This window comes from Toxorhynchites rutilus, chromosome 2 (genome assembly GCF_029784135.1).
Source record: "Toxorhynchites rutilus septentrionalis strain SRP chromosome 2, ASM2978413v1, whole genome shotgun sequence".
Taxonomy (NCBI): domain Eukaryota; kingdom Metazoa; phylum Arthropoda; class Insecta; order Diptera; family Culicidae; genus Toxorhynchites; species Toxorhynchites rutilus.
In genome coordinates, this window is record NC_073745.1 from 189,194,767 (window position 1) to 189,207,323 (window position 12,557).

Below are 12,557 nucleotides of genomic sequence, written 5' to 3' on the forward strand. Positions count from 1 at the left end.
CTCCGATGCAATTTGAATATGCAACATATGTGGAATATATAAAATAAGTGCTAATCTTCCAATTAAAAGAGTTAACATTGATTTCTCTCAGGTGCATTTTGAGGGAATTTTGTTTGTGTCCGATGAAAATAATAATAGGTTGACTAAAAAGGATGCTGTGTCTGCAATTTTAACAGGCAGTGATCACGATTCGGATGAAGATGAGAATTATCTTACCAGTCTCTCGTCATCTTTACCATGATATTCCTGCCCATCACTGATGGACCATTCATATGCAAATTTTAAATTTGACATGCAGGTCGCTAATCAAGGCAATAGTATCACTGAAGATCCAATCGAATTGACCGATAGTGAAGGTGAACCAATTGGTCTTGTCCACAAAACAAAAAGGGTCAAGATTCTTTCTCCCCTTTATGTGTGATTTAATCTGTATACCATTTCCCATAGACAACATAACTGTCGCTTTCAAACAGTCGACATAAATGCAGCGCTCACTCTGCTCTCCCTCACAACACCCACTTCCCTTTTGTGACATTGATGAGTGAACATTGTTTGTGTGAGTGTCGAGCCGGAATGAATTGTCTTTCTCAAGATTCATTGTACCCCTAATAAGTGCTCGAAAGATGTAATCTTACGTTGATCGAATAAATTACAAAAATAATGTATTTGGCCGCGGTATTTGATAAACTCTTTCTGAAAAGAACTGGATTTGATTTGCTGAAAACACTATCTTGTTTTCTCTCGTGTTGTGCGTTATGTGTGGCTATGGTAGTTTTTTTTTCGAAGCTGCTACTGATTTCTATGACTTCGGCGTTATCGGCTTGCATGCAGCGATTTTTGAAGATTTGTTTGACTTTTGCTTTCGGGCAGCCACACCAGCAGTATCAGCAGCTTTCTTCTTGCTGGTCGCCTTCTTCACAGTAGCAAGTTTGTTTTTTTTTGCATCAGTAACTGTTCCAAAATGATCTAACCGCTGTACAATTATAATTGAGTGGATTTCCGAGCTGGCACCTTATATACCTTATATACAGATTTTTGTGATTCCAATAGCTTACTTTCAAAGCAATTTTTTAGCTATTGAAACAAGTTTTTGGATCAATAAGTAACACACATATAACGCGTAGACATTTTATGCTTCGAATGAAGCGCTTATCATTACATTTATTTCAACCGGCGAAGAGGTTTCATTGCTCAAAATCTTGTTTCCCCAATGTAACACTCTTGTGTTCGAAGCTTTGAACTTACACCCCAGTATAGAAATGAAAGATGTAGTCCGACGTCAAAATTATTTTCACATAAAATGTCTTGCAAAAAAATGTCATGTTGAAATTTTCTACATATTTCAATACTTCCCCTTGGTTCACTGTGACTGGTTCGCGCTGACATAAGGGTGATCACAACAAAAGTGAGCTGGCTCCTCTCTCTCAGGTACATATTACGAAAGAAAAATCCCACATTCCGTTTTGACTGCCAAGATCGGGTCGATGAAATGTCAACAATCGACCTCAAATGCTGCCACCTTGCAATCGAGTTATCGACCTTTCATATGCATTCATCGAACAACTTGACACCACTTTTTCGCCAACATGTGCAAGGCGTCGACCTGCTTGCAGCGCTGCTTTCAGCACTGCTTGCTGCTTGTTTGTATTGGTTTGTTATTGAAAATGAAAAGGAAATACATTGATCGATTTTAATCATTTTATTGAAAAAAAATAATAAAAATCCATGTATAATAAAAATAAGGTATATAATGGAATCGGTGCATCCGGGTTGTCTGGATTGACGATTCAAATCCGACTGAGTACATTGATGAATACCTCCTTGTCCTTGATGACACAGATATGTGGCTGAGGAGGATTCTTCAATGTGCGTGAAGCACGGGATCTCCGATGGGGAAAATTGCTCGAAATACTATCGATGGCCAGGTCCTGCTGCTGTTACTGTTGATGCTGTTCCCCGGAATAGCACCCTGGACTTAAAGGATACTGCTGCGGGAAAGCTGATGCTGTTGGCTGGCGTGACAGAAGTGGAAATAAGCAATGTGGTGATGAGGGAAATCATCTTTCTCACTCGCCGATTGATTGAGTCGGATGTATTCATAGCTGAAACAAAATAAAATGATTAGTAAGTGAAAAGCAGAAATGAATTCCCTACTCACCAGTTGTATGATCCGGATAAAAATGCGAACATTAAAATTTCATGCGATTACGTTCGCTTACCTCGCCTATTTTCATTCTACTATACTACGGAATCAGTGCATTCGGGTTCCTTCGGGTGGTAATTCAGCTGAGCAAGTTGATAAATACCTCCTTGTCGTTGAGTTTTCGTGTCTGAAGAGGATTTTTGAATGTGCGCGAAGCACGGAACCTCTAATGGGGAAAGTTCTTCGCAATACCATACCATGGTCAAATTCTGCTGCTGCTGCTGTTGATGCTGTCCCCCGGCATTGCCAACAGGGGTTGGAGGTTACTGATGCAGGAAAACGGATGTTGTTGGCTGCTGTGATAGAAGTGGAAATCCGCACTGTGGTGATGGGAGAAATCATCTTTCTCACTTACCGATTGATGGAAGCAAACGAGTCGAATGTATTCATACAAACTAATGCCGTATCCAGATGTCGATACCTAATCGTCGTCATCGTGAATAGGTAACAGCGTTACGGTCGTTGTTAGGTCGATGTTAGGTCGATGTTTTTTTCGTCGATTGGATTGTGGGATGGTAGGCACAAACGTCAAACAAACTACGATTTGTTGGTCCAACATTGGTGCAATATCAGTGAAAATTTTACTTCTCATTTGTGAGAGATAATCATCAGGGATAATAAAAATGTTTTTTAATAATTAATTTTAATTTTAAAAATTCTATTTGATTACATTTAACTCCACATATTTAGAATACATAATAATAATAATATATAACTTATTCTATGAGCAGCGTACACGAGGAAAGTTCCCGTTCCTCTTCCTGCTGCATCGCTCTAGTTTGCATTATTTAGGGAGTGTCGGTAGCACCAGCCCATTTCATCCGCATTTTGTTCTCTCGTGTCTCTATGAAGAAAAGAAATACATATGTTAATAATATTAAATATGTATATATGTAATGAAACGTAACATCAACAAAATGCTTACCTCCGAATCGCTTCATCTCCAAAATAGAAATAGCGATTGCACAGTGCGCACATCACAGATGTTAGGTATGACAAAAAAACAAAGTTACTAATGGTATGAAGTAAAATCTACGAATCTCTGGTAGGAACGTTCATTGCGTCTGACATCGCTTTTACGCAATTTTGGTAATATTTACAAAACATTTGTATATTCTACCAATGTTTTGGCTACTAAAGATTTGGTAGCTGCTTTTACTAAACTATTTCTCCAGTGTAGCAGTGAGGCTGTGACGTATAGCTTTGCACAATCATGGAGCGGTTTGATAAATTTGTTTAAATAAGTGTCTTTCTTTTGTTTTTAGCTCAATGTATACATTTATTCATTGCCGTGTAGAGATAATCTATATAGAGTTTTTCTTTCTAATCAAAATCTAGGAAAAATTGTGGTTCGGTAATTCGGATTTTAGCTTCCTGAACCTCTCTGTAGCTCTTCGATACCTCCTGCCGCAGTGCTTGAATTAAGTTATCAGAACTGGCCAAACCGCTAGGTTTTTTTTTATTAAAGATGTTGATGGTGCTGCCCCCAATTTCCTTTGACGGAATATTCCTCTCGGGATAGTCATGTTTCGTCCCATTAGAAACTGGAACGATTCCGCGGATGTTATGGATGTTTTTACTTGATTCAACTCTTGCTTGATGTCAATATAAACCTTTCGGCGAGGCGTCCGGTTTTGATTTCTCGTTGCATGAAATCGTTGGCCTTTTTGACAGTAGGAACAGCTAAAACTAAACAGTTTGGTGTACTAATTGTATAATATGAATTTGGTTAAATTTAGCTGATTGTATCAGCTTTCGACGATATTGTACTTCCAAGCCATCGATATGGATGAAACAATTGGGATTGAAGTAAAGCGAGCAAATGTACATGTTTTAAGTATTGCTGCTTAGGTCCTGTACGAAGAATCGAAGCCATTTCTTTCGAATGGTCACATCCCTCGAGAATCGATGAAATTACAATTTGTGGGACATGTTTTCATAATTCGAGTTGGACTCGAGCCCGGGCATCGGTGACCAAACGCTCACGCATGCGGGTGCCACACATCGAGCCATAGAGTTATCTGAAAATGGCAATATTTTATAAATATCTTCCGTCGCAGTCGACCCGCCGTGTTGTTTCACCAAGCAGTGGACTGTATTTTGCTGCGATCATGTTTGTGCGTGTTCGAACCAAACTTTTCCACAGCCGCCCATGCGGCTGACACGCAAGGTCAACGAATATGGCAATCTCAACCAAAGTAGCAGTTATGCTACTTAGGAGAGAATGCGTTTCCACGGAAATGATTCCGAGTGGCCCAGTGCCGCGTGCGATGCGAAGCAAATGGAAAATTCCATTCGCTTCTTTGGTCCTGTTAAGGACCAATCCAAAACCAAAAACTATACCACGGACCGAATGAGGGATTAATCGGTTGGTAGCAAATAAGTAACTTAATCTTTTGTACACATTTTATTTACATCAAATTTACAAGATAAAATATTATCACTTTCTTTTAAGCTTCTTGCTTCCCAATGTTTTATCACGCGAAATAAACTTCTTTGCTTAGCGGCGGTTGAAACTCAAGTCTGGTCCCTGCACGCAGTGCAGTTTTCTTGCGCTCGCAATGCACTCTTCCCACGGGTGGGGCGTATGTTGGTGTTTGTGCCCTCGCGATCGCCCTTTCGTTGCGTTCCTTCCTCCACCATCCTGTTGGTCGTACTTTCAGTGCGCTGCGCTGAACGGTGGACTGAACACGCCGTATAAAGACCAGTTTCACAAAGCATCACAGAACAACACATCCAGGGTACTTACTCCGTTATTTTAACATTAATAGATCACTAACTTCTCTATCTCACGTATTATTAATGTATTTTCAAAAAAATAAATAGCAAAACACGTAATATTTGCAACAACATAAAACACTTATGAATTATGAATTACTTTGCGATCGCTGCCTTTCGTCGAAGCTAAGATGTAATATTTGGGAGCGTATAAGTCAGGAGTATGACTAAAACGTCCCTCATATTGCCAGTGTACCCAATATTGCTGCGATTCACTGACATTTTGGTTCTATCAATTACTGTTGTTTACAACTCGGTCCGGTTATATAGTCGAATAGTGGCTAACTTTAAACTCCATGTTGAATGTAAACACCTCCATGTGAAACCGAAATATGAAAATCGCTCATGCAGTTAGATATAAAGCATACTATCTTCGTGATTTCAACGATTTCAATCCCCGCAAATGATATGTTGGTAAACAAATGACGCCATATTGATTTTAATTTTGGGTAGCCTATATTCAATTGATATCTAGCCCCTGGTATAAGTGAATCGTGTCACTACACACTTCGAGTCCAGCTTACCTTGTCATATACGTACCCTGGACGTTTTTTACATTCTATCACTCACATCACGCGTGCACTGGAGAAAAACTTTAGTAAATGCAGCTACCAAATCTTTAGTAGTCGAAACATTTGTAAAATGTACAAATTTTTTGTAAATATTACAAAAGCTTTGTTAAACTGATGTCAGATGCAATGTTCACCCCTACCAATGATTCGTACATTTTACTTCATAGCATAACCTTGATTATTTTCATTTCTGGCAACTGTGTGTATGCAATCGCCATTTCTCTAATGGAAGCGAAGTGGTACGGAGGTAAACATTTGGTTGTATTATGATTCATTTTATCTAAATATTTTCCTTTTTCAGCTTAAAATCGTAGAAATCCATAGCAACGGTTTCACGCAGCCGTAAGTGTTCAGATACACCAGAGCCAAAAACGGCGGATGTCGCCGTGCACAATTTATTGATGATCCGATTATTGTTTGATCGTCGACACGGCAGAAAAAAGCCTAGCGCCAAACCAAGTCAACTGCCCCTACTGGCATGTTCCCTTCGGACAACAACATCAGCATAGGATCGGAAAACAACAGTCCACTGGAAAAAACTGCGATCTCTTCGAAGGTATTGCCCATGACAGATTCCACCGTGAAGAAGTATTTTTCTGACATCGAACTCTAGGGAGGAGGTATTGGAAAATCGAAAATAATCACATCTAATGTGCAGCGGTTCTAAGCTAACATGTGGCTGAGTGGAGAATTTCTTATCAAATTTAACAACAACAAGTACTACCAATTTTGATCCACAATGATCAATCCGCATGTGACTGAACTGAATGATTTTTTCACTGTGCAGCTTCCATTGGGATTTCCAGTAAAAATAGGTAAATGCTCAATTATTTTTAAAATATTTGGCACTATGTTACGCAATTCGTTCTATTTTATAGAAATACCGCTGTTCCATGTGTTGAACGCGGTTATCATATTTGGCAACGTATTCGAATAAGAGACACCCGTGACCAGTGTGAGCCACATCAAAGAAAGCGAAGAGCGTACGGCATGCATTATCGTGGTTTACTGTTTCGATGTCCCGTTTGAGTACGTACGACGCGATGTCGATTTCCAGCGTCAAATCATCTTCGAAGATGAGAACGAATCGATGCAATTTGCGATCCAGCAAAATTTGGCAAGTGTCCGAAAAAGCACACTTTTGAGTACTGTGATATCCAACTCGCTCGCTAAAAGCATGCAGGAAAAACTTTTCAATATTTTCTAAAAAATAGGAAAGGATTAAGAATATTAATAAAAATAAAAATATTTTAAATAAAAATTTTATTGAACCAATGGAGGGCCAACAAATTAGCCATTACTAAAGCCGAAATTGAGCCAACATTGGACTTACAAACCATAGTTTTGTTTGACATTTGTGTCTACAAAATTTTTTTCGTAGGATGTACCAATGATTAGTAGGGTAGAAAATGACTAGAGAATTGGTAATATTTACCAAAAAATTGGTCATATATACTAAATTTTCCTCTCAGCGTGAGGACAATACTTAAGCCGCATTAACACTAATGTTTAATGCACTCTCAGAAAAAATTATATATATGACGAGTTATTTGGTAAATAACACCAATGATTAGTCATTTTTTGCCGGACGAGTTATGTGTACATATTACGCGATAACCTAAAACGAGGCCAGACAATAGGGGGCGATTTAGGACCAGTTTTCAGACCAACTGCTGGTTGATCAGTTTTAAAGGGTTGTCAAGAATATTTGAAAATGCATTTCTACAAAATGTACTCTCGCACTAATTTTCAAGATAGAGCATAACAGAAAAATACAATAATACACAACAATTTTGCTCAACATCGTCCAAATGTAGCTATTCACAGAATATATAATACGAAAACATATGTTAGGGACTTAAAAAACAGTCTTCAGAAACTTTGTCTCATTTGGAAACGTGACGTCTCGAGTGGTTCGGCATCCCTGTTGCTCGCACTGGTTCAAAGAGTAAAGCCGGATTTAGACGTTGTGAGTTACTCGGTTGCGAGTAAACGTCAATCGATCCGAAGAATTATGAACGCACCCATACCACGAAATTTGACATTTGATTTGTATGTATGGAGCTACTCGTTCGTTTGAAAACAAAAAAAAACTTTGAAGTAGCTCGGCCATACAGTAATTTACATCTAATTCGACAAACCGAGGCACCACTCATCGCATTGGAGGCGATTTTGATCTGTATTTGGACATTCGCGATGACAGTGGTATTATGCAAGTCGCAGAAGCTACAAGCGGGCTGCCTCGTGATGAACTCAACTTCGATATTCCTCACGTTACAGAAGAGATGATGAAGACAGCTATGCGTAAATTAACGCTCTCGTATGCCGCTGGTCCTGACGGAATATCCTCAGCAGTACTGAAGCTTTGTGCCGATGATCTTTGCTCTCTGCTAACAACGTTAATAAATCTCTCTATTCAGCAAAATGAGTTTCCCAATATTCTTACATGTTTCCGGTGCACAAAAAAGCGACGCGATGTTGTTAATTACCATGGTATCACGTCATTGGGCGCATGTTCTAAACTGTTCGAAATTATCGTAAATGAATCCCTGTTTGCTTGTTGCAAATATTATATCGACATACAGCAGCACGGTTTCTACCCAAAGCGGTCGGTATCCACGAACTTGGTACAATTTACATTATTTTGTTTGCGAAGTATGGATTCAGGATGGCAAGTTGATGCTGCTTACATGGACTTCCACCCTACGAAGAGCCGTCTATTGAACATTCAATCACTTGCAGTTAAACGCAAGATCGCTCAAGCTACATTTGTTGCTAAGTTATTTGCAGCAGAAATTGACTGCCCTCCATTGCTGGCTCAACTGAATGGTATGAACCTGAAAAACCACTTCACCAACGTGATTTTTCGCTGTTGGAACCACGAAGCAGAAATTATGGGTTACATGAGCCCTTTCGTTCAATCTGCCAGCTCTTTAACGACAATTTCGGTCTCTTCGACTTTAATATTTCTGCCAGCAATTTCCGACAGCGGCTCCTCGATCTATACCGTACTGCTGGCCAACACAGATTAATTTATGTATTTATTCATTGAGACACCAATTGTCAATTGAATTTTACGAATTAAACAAATAAACAGTGTCGACTTTCAATGTGTAATTTGAGCCCCGAACTCAATATTTACAAAAATGTCCAAATCAACGTGTCGCATTACAGGTCTGTCCAATTAGCTAAATGTAAAAAAAGATCTAACTTACTGTATCTTTATTGTTACCAATTTTTTTTTTTTTTTTTATTGCTTAAATCTGCTATTGACGATTCCACGCAAAGCTGCATAAGCTCATGTGACACCTACACCATTAGAGCTCAGAACCACAAAAGTGATGATATTTGTGAATGGTAAGAAAGTTAGATTTTTGTATATTTACGATGGTTTCAACACGCGATTGGACCAAAGTCGCAGATAATCTTCGACATTTTGAAGTTTGAAAATGCATGCAGATTATGAGTACTAACTTTCGGACATTTTCAGAAGCTCATGCTGTGGATAATAGCGATATCGACACAAATGCCATAGTAGTGGTACAGTTCCTTTGAAAAAAATTAAAAAATAGCGATTAAATCGACATCACACTGAGTTGGTTAGTATTTGTTTATGTAGGGGATTCCGTTCGGTCGATATGAGCCGGATCTGCAGAATTTGTAAATTTAGTAAAAAAAAAGTTAATTACAAAGCTTATACCTAGCCATCCTAAATAACATCCTTACCATAATGAAAAATTATAATTTTCTAATATTTTCAGCGGAGAAAAAATACTTAAACCCGTGAAATTTGAAAAAAAAATCAAACGAATTCAAAACAAAAAAAAACAAAACCCCACCATTTTACTCGCTGCGCCATCTGGTTGTAATCTAACGATATCATCGATTGCTTCGTGGTGGAGGAGAGTTTTTTTTTAATGAGAATCAGAACCGAAGTGGAAGGGATGAAATTTTCGGTACCTGATGTCGACTGCTTGCAGATCAATTTACTTTACCAATGCAAATATATAAATAGTGTTATTAATCTTCTTCTCTCCTCCACCACGAAGCAATCGATGATACCACCCTGGGGCAAAAACAGGAAGTGGGTTATATCTATGGTATAACCGCAAGGGTGACGTAGGACTATCGTTGATTTAGAGATCATTTGTTTGAAGTTGAATCTAAATTCATTCTGAATGAATGAATATTTGGGGGACTTCGAAAACGAGAGCGTTACGTTGGAGGCACAAGGTTTTATGCATCCAATATTGGATACGGAAATATCCTACTGATGGGGAAGAATAATCTTCAGAAGCTATCCTGTTAATTGCGATTGATTGAAAATCACAAAACCAAATGTATTTGGTCACAGTGTTACATGGATAGAAAACATTCAAATAAACTTTTTCACATGAATGTAATTTTAAATTCCCAGAGGAACTGGCAGATTATTTTCAGTAACGATTAGATATTTCCACATTTTCCTCGATACTGGAAGACCACCAGTGGTTAATGCTAACTCGATAACCATTTGTTAATAGCACTTGATTGAGACATATTTGGTCACAGTGTTACATGGATAGAAAACATTCAAATAAACTCTTTCACATGAATGTATTTTTAAATTCCCAGAGGAACTGGCAGATTATTTTCCGGATCTTTCTCGATGCTGAATGGCATCCAAACGGAAAGAATTCCGTGCGTGTATGTGTGTATGTAGCGGCTACTTCGATGGTCACCTTCTCTTCTCCTGAAGGATCGGCTTCTCTGTGCTCCCTCACTGTTTCAAACAAACTGATTGCGTTTCAGGGCAGATCTCGATCCTTCGCCGTCGAGCACCCTCAGCAACGATGTTGTCTTGTCGATGTCCTCACGAAAAATGAATGCATCTCACCACCAGAATATCGCTTAAGTATGCTTTTTGTGTGTGATTGAATCGAGAGAAGGTGTGGTTTACGATGGCAATTTGGAAGGCAAACTAGAGGGGAATGAACTCTCTGAGCTCGGAACTTTCGGCGACTGAGCAATAATCGATTGCGGGCGCATACAATATTGGATACGGAAATATCCTACTGATGGGGAAGAATAAACTTCAGAAGCTATCCTGTTAATTGCGATTGCTTGAAAAATCACAAAACCAAATGTATTTGGTCACAGTGTTACATGGATAGAAAACATTCAAATAAACTCTTTCACATGAATGTAATTTTAAATTCCCAGAGGAACTGGCAGATTATTTTTAGTAACGATTAGATATTTCCACATTTTCTTCGATACTGGAAGCCCACCAGTGGTTAATGCTAACTCGATAACCATCTGTTAATAGCACTTGATTGAAACATATTTGGTCACAGTGTTACATGGATAGAAAACATTCAAATAAACTCTTTGACATGAATGTATTTTTAAATTCCCAGAGGAACTGGCAGATTATTTTCCAGATCTTTCTCGATGTTGAATGGCATCCAAACGGAAAGAATTCCGCGCGTGTATGTGTGTGTGTGTGTGTGTGTGTAGCGGCTGCTTCGAGATCTTCCCGGGGAACCGTTTGTGGCATCACTCTCCTCCTGATGGATTCCCTTCTGGCCTAAGGTGCACAAACAGGCTCTTGGTGACAACGTTCATCCGCGCTTTCATGATAAATGAAGAGCTTCACCACAACAGCGACAACATGCACCAATCGCTGTTCAATTTTAAGACTATTGAAACAAGTTTTAGGATCAGAAAGTAACAAGTATAGAACGCGTAGACATTTTATCTTTCGAATGAAGTGTTTATCATACCATTTCGTTCAGTTGTTTAGGAGCTATTAACGCTCAAAATCTCGGTCTCCGGCGTAACGCTTTCGTTTTCGAAACTTTGATTTTACACCCCGGTATAGAAATGAAAGACGTAGTCCTACGTCAAAACCAATGGCGGAACTCGTCCTCGTTGAACACCGGCATTAGATTGAATCCAGTGAGGTAGCGCTCCAGCAATCGATAGGTCTCTTTCAAATCCGCTTGCCGTATTTTGCGAAAACCGGGCGTTTGATCGTTCTCTGCATTGTCATGTTTCGTGAGATGAGAAAATGTAACCTGCAGCCTGCAACCATTTGATCAATAAACTAGTCTGCGAGAAATGTCTCAAGCAAAACCGAATTTATCTCAACCAGCCTCTTCGGATTCATAAACCGATGCCAGTAGCGACAAGAAGCGACTGGTTTTGGTAGCACAACGCCACCCGTGTAGCCCGCTTGAAGATCCCAGTAATATTCACCCTTCTGGTAATCTCTCGAATCACTATTGGAACCAAACGTTTCGATCGCAATTTCTTGTACACACAAGAAATTAATCTCAACCATTGTCGGTTTTTTCTTGTGTACATTTAGAGTACAAAGATTAGCCGAAATGACCTATCAGACGGCCAGACTTTACTCTTACTTCAGTGTCTGTGGCGGGTTTACATTAGGGAGACCTATAGCTATAGATGGATTTATTCACGCGAAAATATATGTAAACGGGTAATACACTTCTTCGAGGAATACATAACTTCTATAAATGGAATAAATTCCGACATATGTAAACGCTGGTGAATTTCTCACTGGTGAGAAATCACTAATGAAATAAAAAATAAAAAATATGAATATATTCATTATATAAATTCGCGCTAGTGTAAACGGTTGATGCGATATCTATGAATCTCATCATATTTCTTCACATGAATATATCACTAGTCCAAACCCACCGTTAGGGTGCTCATACACTGTTTGACCGAAGCCAAATATTTGACTCTTTTTGACATATAAAATTTGGTTAACGTGTACTGATCAAATATATTCTACACAAAACACGACAAGCAAATATTCAATTATAGGATGCCTAAAATATTTTTTCAGTCTGTTCTTCGAACCTGTCGGTACATGGTTAGGTTACCTTGAATATTTCAGTTGATTTTTTCCATGTCCGGTGTTTGATATTGTTTACTACTGTTGAAAATTGAAGAGTGGCAAACAAAATAGTGTTTGTACAAATATCAAATCA

At 38.8% G+C, this 12,557-nt stretch overlaps 1 long non-coding RNA gene across 1 annotated transcript in view; it reads left to right on the forward strand.

Annotated features, from left to right (window-relative positions):
* The window catches only part of LOC129771444 (uncharacterized), a 31,138-nt gene extending 24,379 nt beyond the window's left edge, over window positions 1–6,759 (forward strand). The window contains exons 2-3 of the long non-coding RNA XR_008742375.1: window positions 5,855–6,368; window positions 6,432–6,759. This is a non-coding gene — a long non-coding RNA (uncharacterized LOC129771444). The remainder of the gene's footprint in view (window positions 1–5,854; window positions 6,369–6,431) is intronic.
* The last annotated feature ends 5,798 nt before the right edge of the window (window positions 6,760–12,557 follow it).